The sequence below is a fragment of the Lissotriton helveticus genome, chromosome 5_1 (assembly GCF_964261635.1).
Source record: "Lissotriton helveticus chromosome 5_1, aLisHel1.1, whole genome shotgun sequence".
Classification (NCBI taxonomy): domain Eukaryota; kingdom Metazoa; phylum Chordata; class Amphibia; order Caudata; family Salamandridae; genus Lissotriton; species Lissotriton helveticus.
Genome location: NC_136065.1, coordinates 1,825,616,133 through 1,825,634,264, shown reverse-complemented (window position 1 = coordinate 1,825,634,264; position 18,132 = coordinate 1,825,616,133). Strand labels below are relative to the sequence as shown.

General features: G+C 45.2%; 1 protein-coding gene across 21 annotated transcripts in view; it reads right to left on the bottom strand.

Moving 5' to 3' along the window:
* HDAC5 (histone deacetylase 5) overlaps nucleotides 1-18,132 on the bottom strand; it is a 1,448,645-nt gene that overhangs the window by 819,328 nt on the left and 611,185 nt on the right. The window contains exon 1 of one of the 21 annotated variants that reach the window (XM_078645221.1): nucleotides 16,166-16,273. The exons of the other annotated variants lie outside the window; for them this stretch is intronic. The gene's annotated coding sequence lies outside the window, so the exon portion shown is untranslated. Of the gene's footprint in view, nucleotides 1-16,165; nucleotides 16,274-18,132 lie in introns of those variants that run through there. 21 annotated transcript variants of the gene reach the window in all.

The following is an 18,132-nucleotide window of genomic DNA, read 5'->3' as shown; positions in this document are numbered from 1 at the left end:
ATGCCCCCAGAAATATTCTTTGCTGGGATGGCCGAAAATGAGATTTCTTGTGATTGATTGAAAGGCCCAAGGTGTGAAAGACAGACAGGCAAGTTTGGGTGTGTTGTTTCGCTGCCTGAAAAGTTTGAGCCTTTATCAGGCAGTCGTCCAAGTAAGGGTAGAACTGAATGCCCTGTAGGCGAAGAAATGCCGCTACTGGAGCCATGATTTTTGGGAAGACTCTCGGCGCCGAGCGAAGTCCGAAAGGTAAGACTTTGAATTGGAAGTGTGTCGATCCTACAGTGAAGCGAATATATTTTCTGTGTTTGTGATGTATTGGCACATGAAAATATGCATCTTGGAGGTCGACGGTGGAGAGGAACTCTCCAGGATTGAGGAACTGTAAAATTTCCAGCAAGGTCAGCATCCGAAATGTTTGGGATTTGATGAACTTGTTGAGAGCTCGAAGGTCCAAGATAGGGCGCCACTCTCCTGATTTGACCTGATAAGAAAAAAGCGGGAATAAAAGCCCTTGCCCTCTTGTAATCGAGGAACCACTTCGACAGCCCCTTTCTGTATCATGAGCTTGACCTGAGCATACAGTTCTTTCAGATGAGCTGGGGGAGGGCCAGAGGGTGGGCGGGTGTTAGGAAATTTTAGAAATTGGAGAACGTGGCCCTTTGAGATGACGTCCAGGACCAAGCGATCCGAAATAATTTTTGACCAATTGTAGAAGTGCTGGGAGATTCGACCTCCAATCTTCAGAGCAGGAGAACACTTGATTTGGGAAAAGTCACTTTTTTTGGAAGTAGCACCTCCTCTGTAGGTGCTCTTTCTCCGATAAGGTCTGGAATCGGATTGCCTATTCTGGTTCTGATAGGTACATCGCTGCTTGTTGTCTCCATATGAACGATACTGGGAGGAGCCACGGAAATTGGAGGAAGCACCTCTGCCACGTGCCCCTCGAAAAGGCCGCTTCCTGTACTGAAGGGATCCCAGGGCACGAGCCGTGTCCGTCTTTCTTGATGGATTCCAGTGAGTCGTCCACGTGCTTGCCAAAGAGGGATTCCGCATGAAAAGGCAAGTCGAGCACCCTCGCTTGTACCTCGGGCCGAAAAGCTGTAGACTTGAGCCAGTCCTGTCTCCTTAAGACCGCAGCACCTGCGAGTTGCCTGAAACCCGTCGTTGAAATGTCAACTGCATAGTCGATAATCTCCGAGGAGATTTTCTCCCCTTCCTGCACAATCGTCTGGGCTTCAGCTTTGGAGGAATCTGGAAGTAGGGAAACCAGCGCCGCAATCTCTGACCACATCGGACGGTCATATCGTCCAAGGATGGCTGTGGAGTTAGTCGCCCTGACCGTCGTGGCCGCCATAGTGGTGAACTATTTCCCAATTTAATCCAAGCGGCGACCTTCCTGGTCCGGAGGGGAAGTCAGCGGTGTCGCCGGATTGCGCAACCTTTTCTGTGCAGCTTGCGTAATGACTGAATGAGCCTTAGGATGTGATAGAAGGCATGCCGGTGAGTCTGCAGGCGCCTTGTATTTCTTGTCAAGGCGTGGAAGCACGGCCGGAATGGAATTAGGCCGTTCCATGAGTTTGAGCCCCTCCTGCCAAATGAAGTCAATAATTGGGATGGTATGAATTTGTTTCTGAGGCTGATGTTTAAAATCGTAGAGGAAGCAGTCCTGTTGTTCGGCTTCCATGGGCAAATGAAAACGTTTTGCAGCACGCACCATCAGAATGTGGAAACTTCCAATGTCCACTGGTGGAGAAGCCCGGGGAGATGTTAGTGGAGTAGACGGTGTTTGGGCTCTATAGTTATCCCAATCAGCAAGGACGTCGTCGTCGTCCTGGTCAGTATCCTGGCGGACATCATCATCATCGTTGTCCGTGTCAGTTTGTGCACCTACTGGCGATCTTGGTGGAGCAGCAGGTCCCGGTGTTGGTGCTGGAGGTTGAGGAGCGGGTGAAGTAGGCGCAGAGGGTGGAAATCTGCGATTATAGTCATCCAACATGTGTTGGAGGTTGGACACCGAAGACATTGGAATTTGTGTCATATGAGCCCCCTGGTCAACATCCAATTAGTCATCATGAACAGGGAAGAGTGTTTCCCCGACATCGTTGTCATCATCCTCATATTCCTGGTGCTTTATTTGCAATTCCGAAGGACTTGTTGCGGGTCGAAAAGTGTCATCCACATGGGAACCATCGGAAGAGTACTCCTCTGCAGACGCGAATAATTTAGTTGGGGGTTGTGAATCACCCTTCAGAGGACTCAAATCCAGCGGAGTGGGACGTTTGACAACAGAAGCCGTCACCACTGTAAAGGTAGTTGCAGTTGCCAAGGAAAATTGACTCGTCGACGATCCCGTCGACGAGCTCGTAGACGAAACAGCCTTGGAGGGTTTTGACTTTGCAGGACTCGGCGTCGCCGAGGAAGCAGAAGTAGTCGACGGAGGCTGGACCTTTATCTTAGATGCAGTTGTCTTCGACGAGGATTTTTTCACCGTCGACAGTGCCGTCGACGAAGAGGTGGCCGTCGACGTAAATGTTGCCGTCGATGAGGCAATCGTCGACGAAGGAGGTACCGTCGACAAAGGAGGTACCGTCGACAAAGGGGGTACCGTCGACGAAGGAGGTACCGTCGCGAGGCCTTCGTCGATTAGTGCTTTTTATCCAGGGCCGTCGACCAGACAGGCTTCTTCGCCGTCGACGAGATCTTAATAATAGAGCTGCAGTATGGGTTCAGAACAGGGAAAGGGACGATTGAACAATGTCTGAACCTGTCCCTACTCATCTCCAAATATGCCCAGGCCAAATGCGGAAAACTTTATATCACTTTTGTTGATTTAAGTTCCGCATTTGACTGCGTCGACCACGGGCTCCTCTGGATAACACTTCGTGACATTGGCATCGATGATCAGATCATCACCTTTATAAAAGAACTATATAAGGATGCAGGTGCTAGAGTGAGATTTGGCCAACAAGGAGAATGCTCAGATAAATTTTCCATATTGCGAGGGGTTAGACAAGGTTGTATATTAGCACCACTGTTATTTACCCTATATGTCAATTCTATTGGGCAATATTTAACAGATACACTATATGACTACCCCTCTGTAAACAGGTCCTCTGTACCTATCCTACTATATGCAGACGATGCGGCATTAATGTCACGAACGATGCCCGGATTACAGCGGGCAGTGAAAATATTTACGAGTTTCATGAGGGACAGAGGTCTAAGGGTGAATATTTCTAAAACTTACACCATGCCCTGTGCATCAAAGTTAAGGAGGGTCCCCTGCCCCATATTCTTAGAAGACCAAAGAATTGAAACAGCCGATAGGTTTTGTTATCTGGGAGTAATGTTCGACAGGAAGGGTGGATGGCAGGCCGCAATAGCAGCTAGGAAATTGGCTTTTACCTGGACCATAGGTGCCCTAAGAAATTTCTCTGTAAAAATTGGCGGTAAACCCGTCAAGGAATTAATACACATATATAAAGCAAAGTGTGTACCTACGGCCACTTATGGTGCAGGGTTATGGGGAATCGAGGGTGCCCAGACTTTACAATGTTGTGAAAACCAGTTTATCCGTTATTTACTGGGTGTATCAAAAACTACATCAACTTACATGACACAAATTGAAGTGGGAGTCACCTACATTAGTGGTATTATCAGGATGTCCCCTATTCTGCTATGGCATAAGGTGTGGGTTACGAAAGAAACCACACTAAATAGAGACCTAATCAGCGATTGTCTGGCATTGGACGGGGTAGCTAACATCAGATGGCTATCTTACGTGAGAAACTTGTTTATTGAATTAGGTCATCCAGAGTTCTTTGACAAGCCTACCACCTTAGAAGGGATTACTAGATCCTCACTGAAAAAGATGGTGGCCACTCACTTTGATACCATCAGATGGAATAATGAAAAATCTAAAAACACTGTGCTCAGATTTCAGGAAATTACACCTTGCGAGGGATTACAACTCTATCTCGTCCTGGTCCAGAGCCCTTACCCCCGTATGTTGTTGACACGCTTTAGATTGGGTACCTTTTTCCGTATGATCACCCTACCAACTTGTAATGATTGGTCTGCTGCAAAATTAATTTGCCCTTGTGACAACAGTTCACCCCAATCGAACATCCATTTTGCGTTATTTTGTCAATTTTATATGAATCCCAGAAAGCTGTTTTTGTTACCTATCCTAAAATCTTGGGGGATTCGTACATGTAGATCAGCATTCGTGAAACTATTACAATTAGGAGATGGACATGTTATTTACGCTGTCTCATGTTTTTTAAAAGCTGTCATAAAAGTCAGAAGCTCCCTGTAATTAGATCCCATTTTGGCTCTTATGATAATGTACTTTAATCCAATTTCTTTGTTTTTAATGTTTTTTTAGATGACTGAAGATGTTTTTTTTAGATTCAATCAAGCCTATTCTGTATAGTATGGATTGTATTTGGTCTATTTTTTTTTTTTTAAATCTTGTAACAAAAGAAAAAAGTGATTTTATGCTTTTATGATTTTAAATCAAAAATCGAATAAAGCTTGTTTGAAATAATAGAGGTGATGGGTCTAACCTCTGGAAGCGTCGTCGACGAGGCAGACGTCGTCGTCGTGGTCTTAGTCGACATAGAACATGTCACCGTCATCGTGGGAACAGCGTAGTCGGATCTCGTAGTCGTCGATGGGCGCGTCGACGATCTCGTCAACGAGCTGGCGCCCGTTTTAGATGACGAGGGCACAGCTTGGGATTGCGATGCCAGAGAACCCCGTAGGCGTAGAGGCCGGCATATCCCGTGGGGAGACAGATTTATCCATAAACTTCTTCCTCTTCAGGAAAGGGGAAGGCAACTCAGTGTCTGACCCACGCTTAAAAGAGGCCTTAGAGTGGTACGAAGACACACTCTCCACATCAGAAGCTGGATTATCCGAAGTCTTCAACTTCTGTTGCCACAGAAGGAGACAGGCTTCTCCATCCTTTAGAGTTTTTGAAGAAAATGTCCTGCAAAACTTGCAGTCCCTCACCTCGTGTTCCAGGTACAGACAGTAGATACATTTGCTGTGAGGGTCCTCATGGAACAGGCGCACTTCCCACATGAAGTGCAGGGCCTAAATAAAGACTTCTTTGTAGAAGACATCCGGAAGTAATTGGAAAAGATTAGGAAAAGTGAGAAAAACTGAGCAGAGCTCAGAGAGACTCCCTTCACACGACGTGCGGTAGAAAATATGAGGGCTTAAGCTTTTGAGGAGAAGGTTCTAGAGGGTGCTGTAGCCTGATTGGCTGGATTGTGGACTATTATAATGACTTTGATATGTTACTAAAGTGAGCTCTCCTTCAATGCTTTCTATGGGCCTAATAGTGTTCTATGCTACTTCAAAACTTTTGGCTCATTTTGTTCTATGGTACTTCAAGACTTATTTTAAATTATATATGTATATTGTTTATATATATTTTATATATGCATATGTATATATATGTGTATATTTTTTATATATATATATTATGTATATATGTTTTCTTACTACTAGGATATGTACCGTGGGACTCCCACTTCGACGACGGGGAATTATTCAAGCATGTGAATCTATGAAAGACACCCCTAATACTGGAGAAAAAGTTGTTCCAAAATGTATTTTAAAAAATAAATAAAAAGCAAGGCAAATCGTGGCAGCTCAGAACTTGGGGACAAATCTTCATGATAGGCTTTGAAGACTGCAAGAACACATTTCGGTTTGCTGTTAGCATTGTTTGTGCATTTTAGATGTGATTATGCATGAGGACACACACCGTGCTGCAGCCCTCCTTTCCCAAAATCCAACTACGCTGGGACAATGATCGCTGTCCTGGGCTCAGGGTAGCATACCATGGCAGCATAATTTGCAGGCAGCGCAGTAATAGAGAAGGCTGCTGATGCCATAAACAATTCATGGGACAAAAGGGACAATAAACAACCATGGGCATAGCCAATAGGGCTTGCCTTAGGGACCTTATAAGTGTTTAGCCTTGGAACAGTTGATGTTGTTGCACCAAGGATATTGTGCTGGATAACTAAACACTTATAAGGTCCAAAATGCGAGACCTACTGGCTATGCCAATGCTTGTTTTTTATTGTAATACTATGTGAACAGGAATCCTACAATATTTGGCGGTTTAATTATATGAGCAATCCAAAAATCTTCAATTGCATTTGGGACCGCATAAGTGTTTAGCCAGAGCTATTAAAATGTATTAAAGCTATGTTGTAGTGCATTGTAGCTGCTATGCAGCATGTTGAAAAGTTCTAATAAAAAAGTCTTATAATTAAATAACAGCAGCAAAAACAAAACAATAAAAACAGCTTTGCACTTATGAATAGCTATACAGCAGAAAAACAGCTGTTGGGTAACAGAGTGATGTGTATCAAGAGGATGCTGAGAGAAGGTAATAGATTATGTGTATCAAGTGTGCATTTTCAAATTTCAATTGCATTATGTTTACAATTGTTTCACATTCACAATTTTTAGCACAGGGAAAGTAAGTGATCTGTCCAGAATTACACATTTTCAAGTCAGTTGCTAGGAGCTGGGGCAAAACAAGTCCGCAAGACAGCAACTAAGCATCTAAATATTAATAGTAAGAAGGTCTCGGCCTGATCCCGCGCATGCGCTGATCTCGGCCGAGACATTTAGTAGGCGCTCTGAGAAAGCTTGCTTGAACGCGCACAATAGCGCACGCATGTCCGTTATAGCAAGCTGATCGCCGGCAAGGTAGCACTTGCGGTGATGCGTGTGCGCACCACGCGCGTCACCACTCGCATTTTTTTTTATTTCATTTCGCGGCCACCAATGCTTGTTTCCAGAGCTGCCCACGCTGAAGCCCGGCCCTGCCCTTCCCACACGCTCCCTTCATATTCTTCCACAGGTCACGCCGAGCGGCTTTTCCCGGCCCTTTCAGCCACTCTGTTGCATTTAACAAACAACCCTTCTGAACCGCGGCCAGGCGGCTCGCCCATCCTGCCTCCACCCACGTGAGGACAGCTCTTTATTTTTGTTTCACTGGCTCTGTGTTTTTTTTGCTATTTCGGATGGCTCATTTCCGTGCCGGGGTCATGCTTGTCAGGCCCCAATTAGCCTTCTTCTGTGCTCTGTGAACAGAGAGGTATTTACGCATCCTCTTCCCAGAAGACATAAAATCTCAATTGATGACTCCGTTTACTTCAACTAGACCAATCAGTGTATCTGTGAGCGGCCTCTATGAGTTTTGATATGCATAGCGATCACGCGCGCACACAAACATAACTTGGCATAACTATTGTACTGTGCATATATTGTCCTTGTTTTGTTGCCATATTGACGTGCATTTGTTGTTATCTAGCTGTATGTTTATGTATGTAAGGAAAAGTTCATACGTGCATAACGTCTTCTTTGTTATCCGTATACAGATGGATGTTTGTTGTCATGGCTGTGATCTCACAGCTGATCACACACACTAATTCCCACGACCCAACTCTCCCTGGGGGAAACACGCAGTGGCTCGGAAGTAGCTTCAAGCTTGGATCCTGTGGTACAGACACAACCAGGCACTCACTGCGCTATTACAAAAAAAATATTTCTCACATTGTGAAAAGGATTGTCTCACCCTTAATATCTTTGGCCTGGCAACTGGCAACAGGACTGGCGCAGACCCGAAATGGCTGGAGACTGACTCCTCCCAGTCGTACCGGATGCTGCCACAGCCATACCAGCCTATCAGAGGCGTAGCTTGACAGGGAGGCTCCAGGTACTTCCATCGGGCAACACGCAAAAGCCTGCGTCATGGTCTGGCTCGAAGGTCACCCATTGGCTACACAGGGTTTACAGAGATTAATTCAAGCACTTTGTGTTGTCATAATTCCTTCATAAACCCATTATTCGGCTCCATGCAGGCCCTCTGCCAGTCTCCAGTGCCTCGTTTTCCTGAGAGGGCCTAATGGGCTTGTAGGCATGTTTCAAACAGGTATAGAAGGAAACACTGCACTCTGCATGAGAGGGCCCTGAGGTTGCCACCAGGAAGTGGTGGGAGGCACACTTTAGGGCATTTGGTACCAACCATATTCCTCTGTTTCTTTGACTGTCGTTTCTTCAGAGAACTTCTCATGGGATGCAACAGACTCTTGACGTACATTTATTTATTTAAAGTGATATACAATTCTGCATGTTACCTGTAGATGACTTCAGAGCCCTACAGGTATAATCAATGTACAGTTCGATGAAAGAGGTGGAGTGGAGGTGGAGTCCAACCAGATAGGTTCAGTGCCTGTGTTCAGGTTTTCAGGTGCTTCCTGAATAGCTTGTATTGGGGCTCAGTTTTAGGTAGGGGTTTTAGGTACCATTATATCAAGGAAGAGCCAGGTGTGTTTTACCGCCACAACCTACCAAACAGATCTACTTACCTCAGCTTCCCCTGGTCCCTGCATGAGTTTCCACTGTCGATGCAGTGCTGAGGTTCATTGTGTCCATCCCTTCTGAAGCAGTTCTGAACATCAGTGAGATTGCACACTCAGAAATGGGGCTCCACCATAATATGAGATTACATGTTTACCATATTTTCCATTAATGGACCTGCTAAATATTTAAAACCAGCTCTGTTACTGCTTGGGGTTGGGGGGTTACCGTATACAGGACACTCTAAAAAAGAATTTACAGATGAATATGAATAAAAAGGCTCTTTAATAACATAACTAAGATCATAAACACCAGGGCTAGGCACTCTCTTTTACCTGAGGCAAAATAAAAAATATATGTGTGTGTAATCTGATGACGAGCTTCACATGAGACTCCCATCTACTGTTTAATTTCTAAAAAAACGTATGTGCCAGGCCCTCGTTATGAGGCCACTTCTGCTCGCATTGCTCATACCCCCTGCCAATGACAATACAAACACAACTACTAACTATAGCACTCCTACAAGTGTGACAATTGCAGGCCCCCAAACATATCACATTGCAAAGCACTTCTCCCCTGCTCCGGCCAGCCCGGCCCCACCCCACCACTAACTGCAATAGGGAAAATAAAATTATAATAACAATAAGTTATTATCATTTCCCTTTCCTATGTATTAATTTAGCTTCCTTTCACACTTCCTCTGTCACCCTTTCATTTCTTCTTTCTCTGCTCCTATGTTTATCTCTTTCCCTCTTCTGCTCCCCATTTCCCCTTGTCACTTTGATGCTCTTCTCTCTCTCTCTCTCTCTCTAAATCTGTCTCTAAATCTCTCTGGCTAAACACTTATAAGGTCCCAAAGGCGAGACCTACTGGCTATGCCAATGCTTGTTTAACAATTCCAGCTAGAAGGAGTATTAAACATTAGTAGTTTTCCACATAGCCAGGTATTTTTTAACTTCACTATTCTCACTCGGACCCTTCCACTCTCAGATCACACTTAGTATACTCACTCCTAAGTGCTCCCGCGTCTTCGTTGGTCGTAGCACACCCATCCCGCAGCGGGGTGGGAAGAACCCAATGATGAAGCATGCCACCAAGGGACCTTTTGTGGGTGAGTGTTATTTTAACAACACATTGTGTTTCCCTACACATTGGTAGAGAACACACATTTCATGAACAATGGTGAATATACTTTGGAAGGATATTATCATTTGTTGTGTTCAAGGTGGATTTTTATTGGTTTTTCATGATGTATAGAGGAGGACGAGTCCACCTTTTGTGTTCACCTCTTCACTCCCTCTCTTGTTTATTAGTGAAAGTAGCAAAATACCTCGAGTCTGGGTGTAGGCTCAATTGAACTCTCCAATGAGGTCATCTAAGGTGGGGTCTAGTTGCAATGTTATGGAGCCGCATGTCCATACAGATGCGGACCTCTCCGGAGTGCTTTTGCACCACCACAATTTGAGATACCCACGGTGTGGGGCCTTTGACCTTTTCAAGGATTCCTGGTGCTCTACCTTGTCAATTTCTTCCTCCACTGACAATGTTGCAGGGCCACTGGCTGTACTGATTTGCCAATGTACAATCGCACAACTTTGTCCATCAAGCAGCCGATGCCATCGAACACTTCTTTTGAACTCTGCAAGTAAATTTCGTCTGCTCGTACTTTGGAGGCGAACTTGACCAGGCCCAGGGTTATGGCTGTACTGCAGTTGATGAACGTGTCCTGGCCTCCTCTCACCACATATATTGTGGTGCCAACAAACATGTACCCATAACTAGAAGATTGGCATTGTGTCTAGATTATAAGTACTAGAAGCTTTGTATTGCCTGCACTGTTTTGTCTGAGCCCACTGGACTGCTCAACTTCCAAAAATCATTAAAATAAGTAGTCAAAGTGAATTAAAAAAAGTATGGGAACTGTTATGCTGCATGCAATGTGGTTGGGGTGAGTAAGGTTAAAGCTGTGCCTTAAAATATTCTGTAACTTTTTTTTCAGTCTTTCACCTTCGGGTAACAGATAACTTACAGCTTAGATGAAAAACTAATTCAAGTTAAGATAATGAGTGAGAAATGCACTACTGCACATTACAAAACCTCTATTAGTTAATGCACTTCAGAGGTCTGTCTATTACCAGACAGTCACAAACATATTTTTAGTACTGCAAGGTACCAACCTGGGACAGAAAACACTGTGAATATTAAAGTCATTATTTTAAATTTGCATTACACGCTGTATTAAATAGGCTGTTACAAAATGTTCAAACAGGTTAATTAAGTCTTACCATAATATAGATTTTGGTAATACCCAGACTGTACGTAGTACACTTTACTGTATATTTCTCCATTAAAAGCACACACATTACACCTCAGCTGGCAACTCTCTTGCAATACCACTCAAAAAATAATATGACGGTGTCATCAGGCAGCTTTAAGGGATTCCATCAATTAAAGACAATACTGGCACCCAAGCACTCTTTACATTTGCAGATTAACCATTTGCCACATTTACATTTCTTTCAGGTAAGCAGGTCCCCTGGCAAGAAGGCTTGTTTAGCTGTCTGTCCCTCCTTCAGCTTCATAGAACTATTTAGCTGAAATATTTGAACTGTCGGAATTAACCATCACGGGACAGTTGCCTTTTCACAACAAGAAGGGGAACTGCTTTTCTTAAATTAAAAAAAGGTATGGGCAAGTTGTGTCCCTCACATACCCCTCACTTCAATCACTGCTTAAAATATATTGGACAAACAGATTTTCCCTGACCAAGCAATATGACCCGACAACCCGGACTACAATTGGAAAACATCTCAGTACCACATCCAATGCTTGTACACACTACAGAGCTCTACAGACGGAAGGCACGCAATATAAAAAGGATGACAACACATGCAGCATTCCATAGTTCAAATGCATTTTCTACAACTACTTTCACAGTCAATGTAGGTAAGCTTGATTGAAAGAACTGGTCCTCCTTAACGCATCACCAGCCAGGAATAGCAGACACTGCAAAGAGAGCACTCAGAACTTGTTAAACCATGGCACTTTCATAAAGTTGTTTCCATCCATACAGCATTCTATCAAAGGAGGATTTAAGTAAGACACTGCCATGAAACACACACGAAAGTATTGATACGATTCTTCCAATCGGCACTGAAAGCGAAATCTGTGCTAAAATCGCTCTATCACAAGAGGGGGCACGAAAACAAATTACATTAATACTACTCAACCACTAGAGAAGGCATAAACATACAACCTTTCGACAATTTCACCGGCTGCCTACTTGGCGGCCTGCTCTATTTAGATATTAGCGAGTCCATGGACGAAAGACCATCCAAGTGCAGCTGACTCCGCGAGGAATTTTCATCCATGTCAACGGTGTCATAAGCTGAAGTTACTATCGGAGGGAATCCAGCCAAGATTACCACTAGGCCAATCCTGCTGTGCCTGTCGTCGAGGAAACAGCAGCAGGCATACCTCCTACTTTTAGCAGGTAGAATCAAAGGAAATGAGGTAGAAACATACCTTTTCTTTTCCTGTTTCCCACTTCAGCTTCCGCTTGAACCCCATTGTCCAGGTCCTCCCTTTGCTGCTAGTACATGACCATGACGCTAATCAACTCTGTTATCACTGGGATCTGAGGTAAGCTTCTTTTACAACGGTCTTACTATGAATAGTGTGTTGACAACTGCTTTAGTCTTGTGTATTTTTACGTTGCTCTTACATGCATTTTTGTATGTGTAATGCATTAGTGTACATTTTACAACTTATAAAATGCACACACCTGTATGGACATACAAAACAAATTATGTTGTTGTGGTAATTGTAGTTGGTTTGCTTGTGGTGCCTGTAGGTGTGCATTCAATAGTGTGTGTGTTGTTGGTGTGCTCTGCAATATGTAAGAAAAGGGGCATAACACATTACCTACATATATTTTAGAAGCAAACACAACTTATATGTGTATTGACACATAAATTAGTAGTACTTACCAGTCTCTATTCCACAAGGAACTCGCTGCAGTGCAGCGTTGTGAATGGTCTGAGTGCCGTGTTTCGGCTCTCAGACTAACAGTGGGAGCCTGTGCATGTTCCTCACCAGGTTGTATATTACATCCTGGTGGGAAACATGCAAAGTGCGCATAACTGTTTGGCCGGCACCAAGATGGGAAGCCAAACCGTCATGCGCACTTAAGTGTCCACCACTACTCACCTAACAGGCTGTGACGACAGCCAAGCCATACCCAACAAACAATTGTTCAGACCATCTAATGTCCTTTTCATGTATGGCTTGACAGCGCAGTTGTCTGAAAGACCTATTGCTATCAATTTTATTTAAATAGACAGAGTAGGTTTTGGCTCCACCCAGAGGAATATTTCTCTCGCACCTAATGCTATTGGCTATTTGGTGTTATCAATCTGGCTTATCCAGAGTGCTTGCATTGCACTGCATGAGGGACTGTTTTACAGCTCAAAAGAGCACTGAATGATGACAACTAATGTTATTGCCTCGTAGATGTTGTATTTATAGAAAGCATTTTCTTCACTGCAGCAGGCTTTTTAAATTATTTTAGTTTTGACTAATAATGCAAGCCAAATGTAGTGGCTTTGCCAATGCTTTTTTATCTGGATAATACTATATACCCCTTTTCAAACCCCTGATGTAATGGGGAGTTGTTTCTAGCACGCAATAGTACTGATGGACTTCAACACCACATATAACACATCGTCCACTGAAAATGTGTATTGTTTTTTTGATGACGTTTTGTGGCTTATGGGAGAATGCCCATACAGCCTGGTGGCAAATTAAAATGCCTTTTTAGAGTAATTCAGGAGCTAGGCTGTAAACTTAACAGCTGAACAGGACTTTCCTACCGCTCAGTTAAAGAGTAGGCCTGGTCTGCACTGCCCTCTTTTATGTGGCTGATCCGTCAAATAAAGCAGTGTGTCAACCACCATTTGTGAGGCCATTCTGGATCAAGGGTAGGAGTGGAAAAGCAAATATCGCTTTTCAGCTCAACAAACAAAAACACAAATGCCTTGATCCAGTCTCTGGCTGCCTAGATGTTAAGTGGCTGTGCTCTCAAGAAGAGGTCACAAAGGGTTGGGTGTTCCCCGCTGATAAAAGACTTGGCTATGAACTCTGTTGCAGATAATTTATAACTGGCTCTGTTACGACTCTCCTAATAATGCTGTCTAGTTAGGTTTCTTTTACTGGTGGGTGGAACAGCATACTAGAGCGACACCAAGCAAATTTCCAGTGCCAGGCAGCTTGGGCTTGCTATGACAGTACTTAGTTTTAAGGACTACCAGCCTCCTGGGATAGAGCATCAATATTGTGTTATTCCTTTTGATTAACAAAGATTAGTCTTTTCATGTAGTCCAAAAGGATTTCAAGGGGAGTTGAATAGCTTAGATGCTCAGTACTGGTTTGACAGAATACCTGCTGTGAAATCTCTCTCAATTATTCATTCATTCACCACGTTAATGATGATCAAGCTGCCATTGTTAACATTAATTTATCATCCCAGTGTTCCAAGCACAAACTCACAGGGGTGTACACACAGCCGCATTTCTCTTAGCAAGTTGTACATTTGGTTCGATGCCATTAAGCCCCCAAAATGACATCGAATTATTTCCTCAACAGGTCTCAAAGATATATATCTTCTTGATGGAACACCCCTTGATGGGGAAACCACGGATGTGGTGTTTTAACGCTGAGCAAGTGGGTCCACTTCTTCAAGGGCAAACATCACTCTGATGAATGCTTCATCAGTAAACAACTGGGGTGCCGGAGCTACTTCCAAGCCAAACCAACAGCCAACAGTAAAGGTAGAAAAGTCATGATTCACGTTCTTGCGCGAACTGTTTTTACATCTGTCCTGCGGATAAAAGAGGTTTTAGAAAGTGCTAAGGTGTAGGACGTTTCTCCTTTAGGGTCTTATGCAGAGTGAAAGGCCTCTTAAAATGATCATACCTTCTTTATTTTGGCCACCATGAGTGTGGAAGGGTATGCTCAGACATGAGTCCCTTGCTCATTGCACCATCAGGATTCAAGCAAGCCGGGCCGAAGACGGCTGTAATGCCAGAAACCGGTCCCCGGAAGTTTGTTTCCTTTCCAGTGAAGAATTGGCTTGGTAGTTTGGTCTGCCCTGTTCCCATGATGCACTGGTCCAGGGACAGACTAATTTGCATATAGCCAGGTTCTGAACTGGGATGGTGCAGTGAGCTAAAAAACGGTGATGGATCAAGCCCTGATCTGTTGACTGGGTAGGAGTGTTCTGATTAACTCAGATACTCTGTCCATCACCACCCCCTTTTTGTAATTATTTTGGCCACCATGAGTGTGGAAGGGTATGCTCAGACATGAGTCCCTTGCTCATTGCACCATCAGGATTCAAGCAAGCCGGGCCGAAGACGGCTGTAATGCCAGAAACCGGTCCCCGGACGTTTGTTTCCTTTCCAGTGAAGAATTGGCTTGGTAGTTTAGTCTGCCCTGTTCCCATGATGCACTGGGCCAGGGACAGACTAATTTGCATATAGCCAGGTTCTGAACTGGGATGGTGCAGTGAGCTAAAAAACGGTGATGGATCAAGCCCTGATCTGTTGACTGGGTAGGAGTGTTCTGATTAACTCAGATACTCTGTCTATCACCACCCCCTTTTTGTAATTATTTTGGCCACCATGAGTGTGGAAGGGTATGCTCAGACATGAGTCCCTTGCTCATTGCACCATCAGGATTCAAGCAAGCCGGGCCGAAGACAGCTGTAATGCCAGAAACCGGTCCCCGGAAGTTTGTTTCCTTTCCAGTGAAGAATTGGCTTGGTAGTTTGGTCTGCCCTGTTCCCATGATGCACTGGGCCAGGGACAGACTAATTTGCATATAGCCAGGTTCTGAACTGGGATGGTGCAGTGAGCTAAAAAACGGTGATGGATCAAGCCCTGATCTGTTGACTGGGTAGGAGTGTTCTGATTAACTCAGATACTCTGTCCATCACCACCCCCTTTTTGTAATTATTTTGGCCACCATGAGTGTGGAAGGGTATGCTCAGACATGAGTCCCTTGCTCATTGCACCATCAGGATTCAAGCAAGCCGGGCCGAAGACGGCTGTAATGCCAGAAACCGGTCCCCGGAAGTTTGTTTTCTTTTCCAGTGAAGAATTGGCTTGGTAGTTTGGTCTGCCCTGTTCCCATGATGCACTGGGCCAGGGACAGACTAATTTGCATATAGCCAGGTTCTGAACTGGGATGGTGCAGTGAGCTAAAAAACGGTGATGGATCAAGCCCTGATCTGTTGACTGGGTAGGAGTGTTCTGATTAACTCAGATACTCTGTCCATCACCACCCCCTTTTTAGGTCTCGCCCTGGAATAAGCATCCAAAGGATGCATTCCAGGGACGGAGACGTATAGTCACCTGTCTGGAGGGAAGGACGGACGAGAAGGTGCACGCGCTTCTCCCCGGCTGGATTCAGCTGCTTGCACGCGCACGTCGGCTCCGTCCACATTCACAGCAATTCCCGCGCCGTGCACATCCCCACACATACACACATGCATGCATGCGCATACACACACAGAGACACTCGCTCGCACACACTCTCTCCCTCCCCCCCGCAGTCATCACACACGCATACACACACGCACGCATACACACAGACTCCAAGACACATACACACACGCACGCTCACACACATACAGAGCCCCCCGCCGCCCCACGCACACACATGCCCCCCGCCCTCGCAGCTCAGTAAAGGCTCAGTAAAGGCCCCCACTCACCGGTACTTGTCTTCAGGCGAGGGCTCGTTGCAGGCGGCGGCGGTCTCTTCCTTCTGTGCGTGCGAGGCTCTCTCACCTCACGGGAGCCCGCCCGGGCTTCCGGTGTGTCTTCACGTCCCGCCCCCGGCCTGCCTGACTTCCGCCCAGGATTGAAAACCTTGTGTTACTCCTGCGCGCATCACTTACCCCTGCTTGGCCACAGCTCCCAGGCTATCAGCCACCTCGGGGACACAATTCAAATCTCTACCACTGGATACACGACTCCCGCCGGTACCGGGCGCCCCACCAGCTGCTGTCACCGCCGCCATTTTCCCGCTTCAGAAACCTCACACGTACCGATGTAAGGTAACCGGCTCGAAGCCAACCAAAACGAAGTCCCGGAGATCGCCTACCAATCAGGACTGGGCTCTTCGTTTACTATGCTTGTGTGGGATGAATGATTCACCCAATCAGAGTGCACATATCTATCACTAGCACCATTCTCTAGCCCAGTAATCTCACCGGAAGCAAAAAACAGAGCACCCGCCCACGCAACTCTAACCAATGGAAGAGTTGGATTCGTTTCCAGGCCTTTTTTTTTCTTCGCCAATCGGAGAGCGTGAGGTCCAATGTAGGCTCCAATCATCGAGTGTAATTGAAAATAGTCCCACAGGATCGGCTTCCCTGTTGTATTTGGCCAATAAGAAAGGAGTGGATGGGTGGGGCTAACACGCTCAACTTGCACCACCATCTTGTTTCTGTTTCCGGGAAGAAAAGCGGAAGAAGAGGTATTCCCGAGGTGAGAGACATTTTTTGGGGTCACAAATAATAGAACAGTAGTAAGAAAAGCGAATGATGGTGGTGGACAGTACTAATGACTGCATGGAAAGGTTGGAAAGAAGACGTCAGAGGGAAAAGGGGTCTTTGGTGGGGTGATGCTCTTGGGAAGACTAGTTGCAGGCGTAAGACTCCAGGTTAACTGCTGGAAACCTCAAAACAAAGGGCGGTCCTTGCATGTCAACTGGGAAACCGAAAGAAGCACTTGAGTTATTCACTTATTTCATGACAACTATGTTCTACCCTCTAAAGATGACTGTATAATACTACACATTAGAACGTTTGAGTTAAGGTTAGTGTCACTAATAACACAGGAACCCTCGACAGCGATACATTCATAATAAACCGGGCGTGATAGTGATTAGTTATGCCATAGTACAGTTTCCAGGTGCTAACATTGTCGGCACATATATTGCTGTGATGTTAGTATTGTCCAAACTGTGTTTTGTTCGAAAAGTTGTGTATATTGTAAAAGTCTCATGGATTTGTCTCGAATCGACCTCGTTTGTTGGAATGTTATGGTATGTTTGAGCTGAACACGGTTCTAAGTTCAGTGAAGATATCTGTGCCTGCTGTTTTCCGTGGGTTGCAATAAAAAAACAGCTGGCTTGTCTTCCCTCTATGCGTGTAATGAGAATGTTCCTAGCTGTAGTGAACAAAACTTTTAATTTTATTAAGGACAGGGAGGTGAGGATTATGCAGAGCGTAGCGAAGGGACCTCTAGTATACTTTGTAAATGGGACAGGGGAGGTGCACACGCTTTCCGTCTCGGATTTGACCTCGTGAGCGCGACTCTGCCATGCGCTTTGGAAAACGAAACCTAAGAGCCGCGCGACGTGAGCTGTCTACGGTAGAAGCTCTTAGGTTTCGTTTTGACTTTTTATCTGACCACTTAAAGCCCTGCTGTCTGTGCTTCTGTTCAGCGCCTTGACCCTACGCGACATGTATATGGCCAAAGAAAATGTGGTCACGCCAGAAAGAGAGGAACCGCGTGAGCTACAGAGGCAGCCTGCCGTGCCTCTCTACACGGGGCCCGTGCTGAGTTTTCAATACTGGTGAGAGCTGATGGCGGCTGGGCATGGGTGGGTAGCCGACAAGAATGCATGCATACAGGCTGCCATAATCTTAAATTATCCGTGCTACGCGAAATC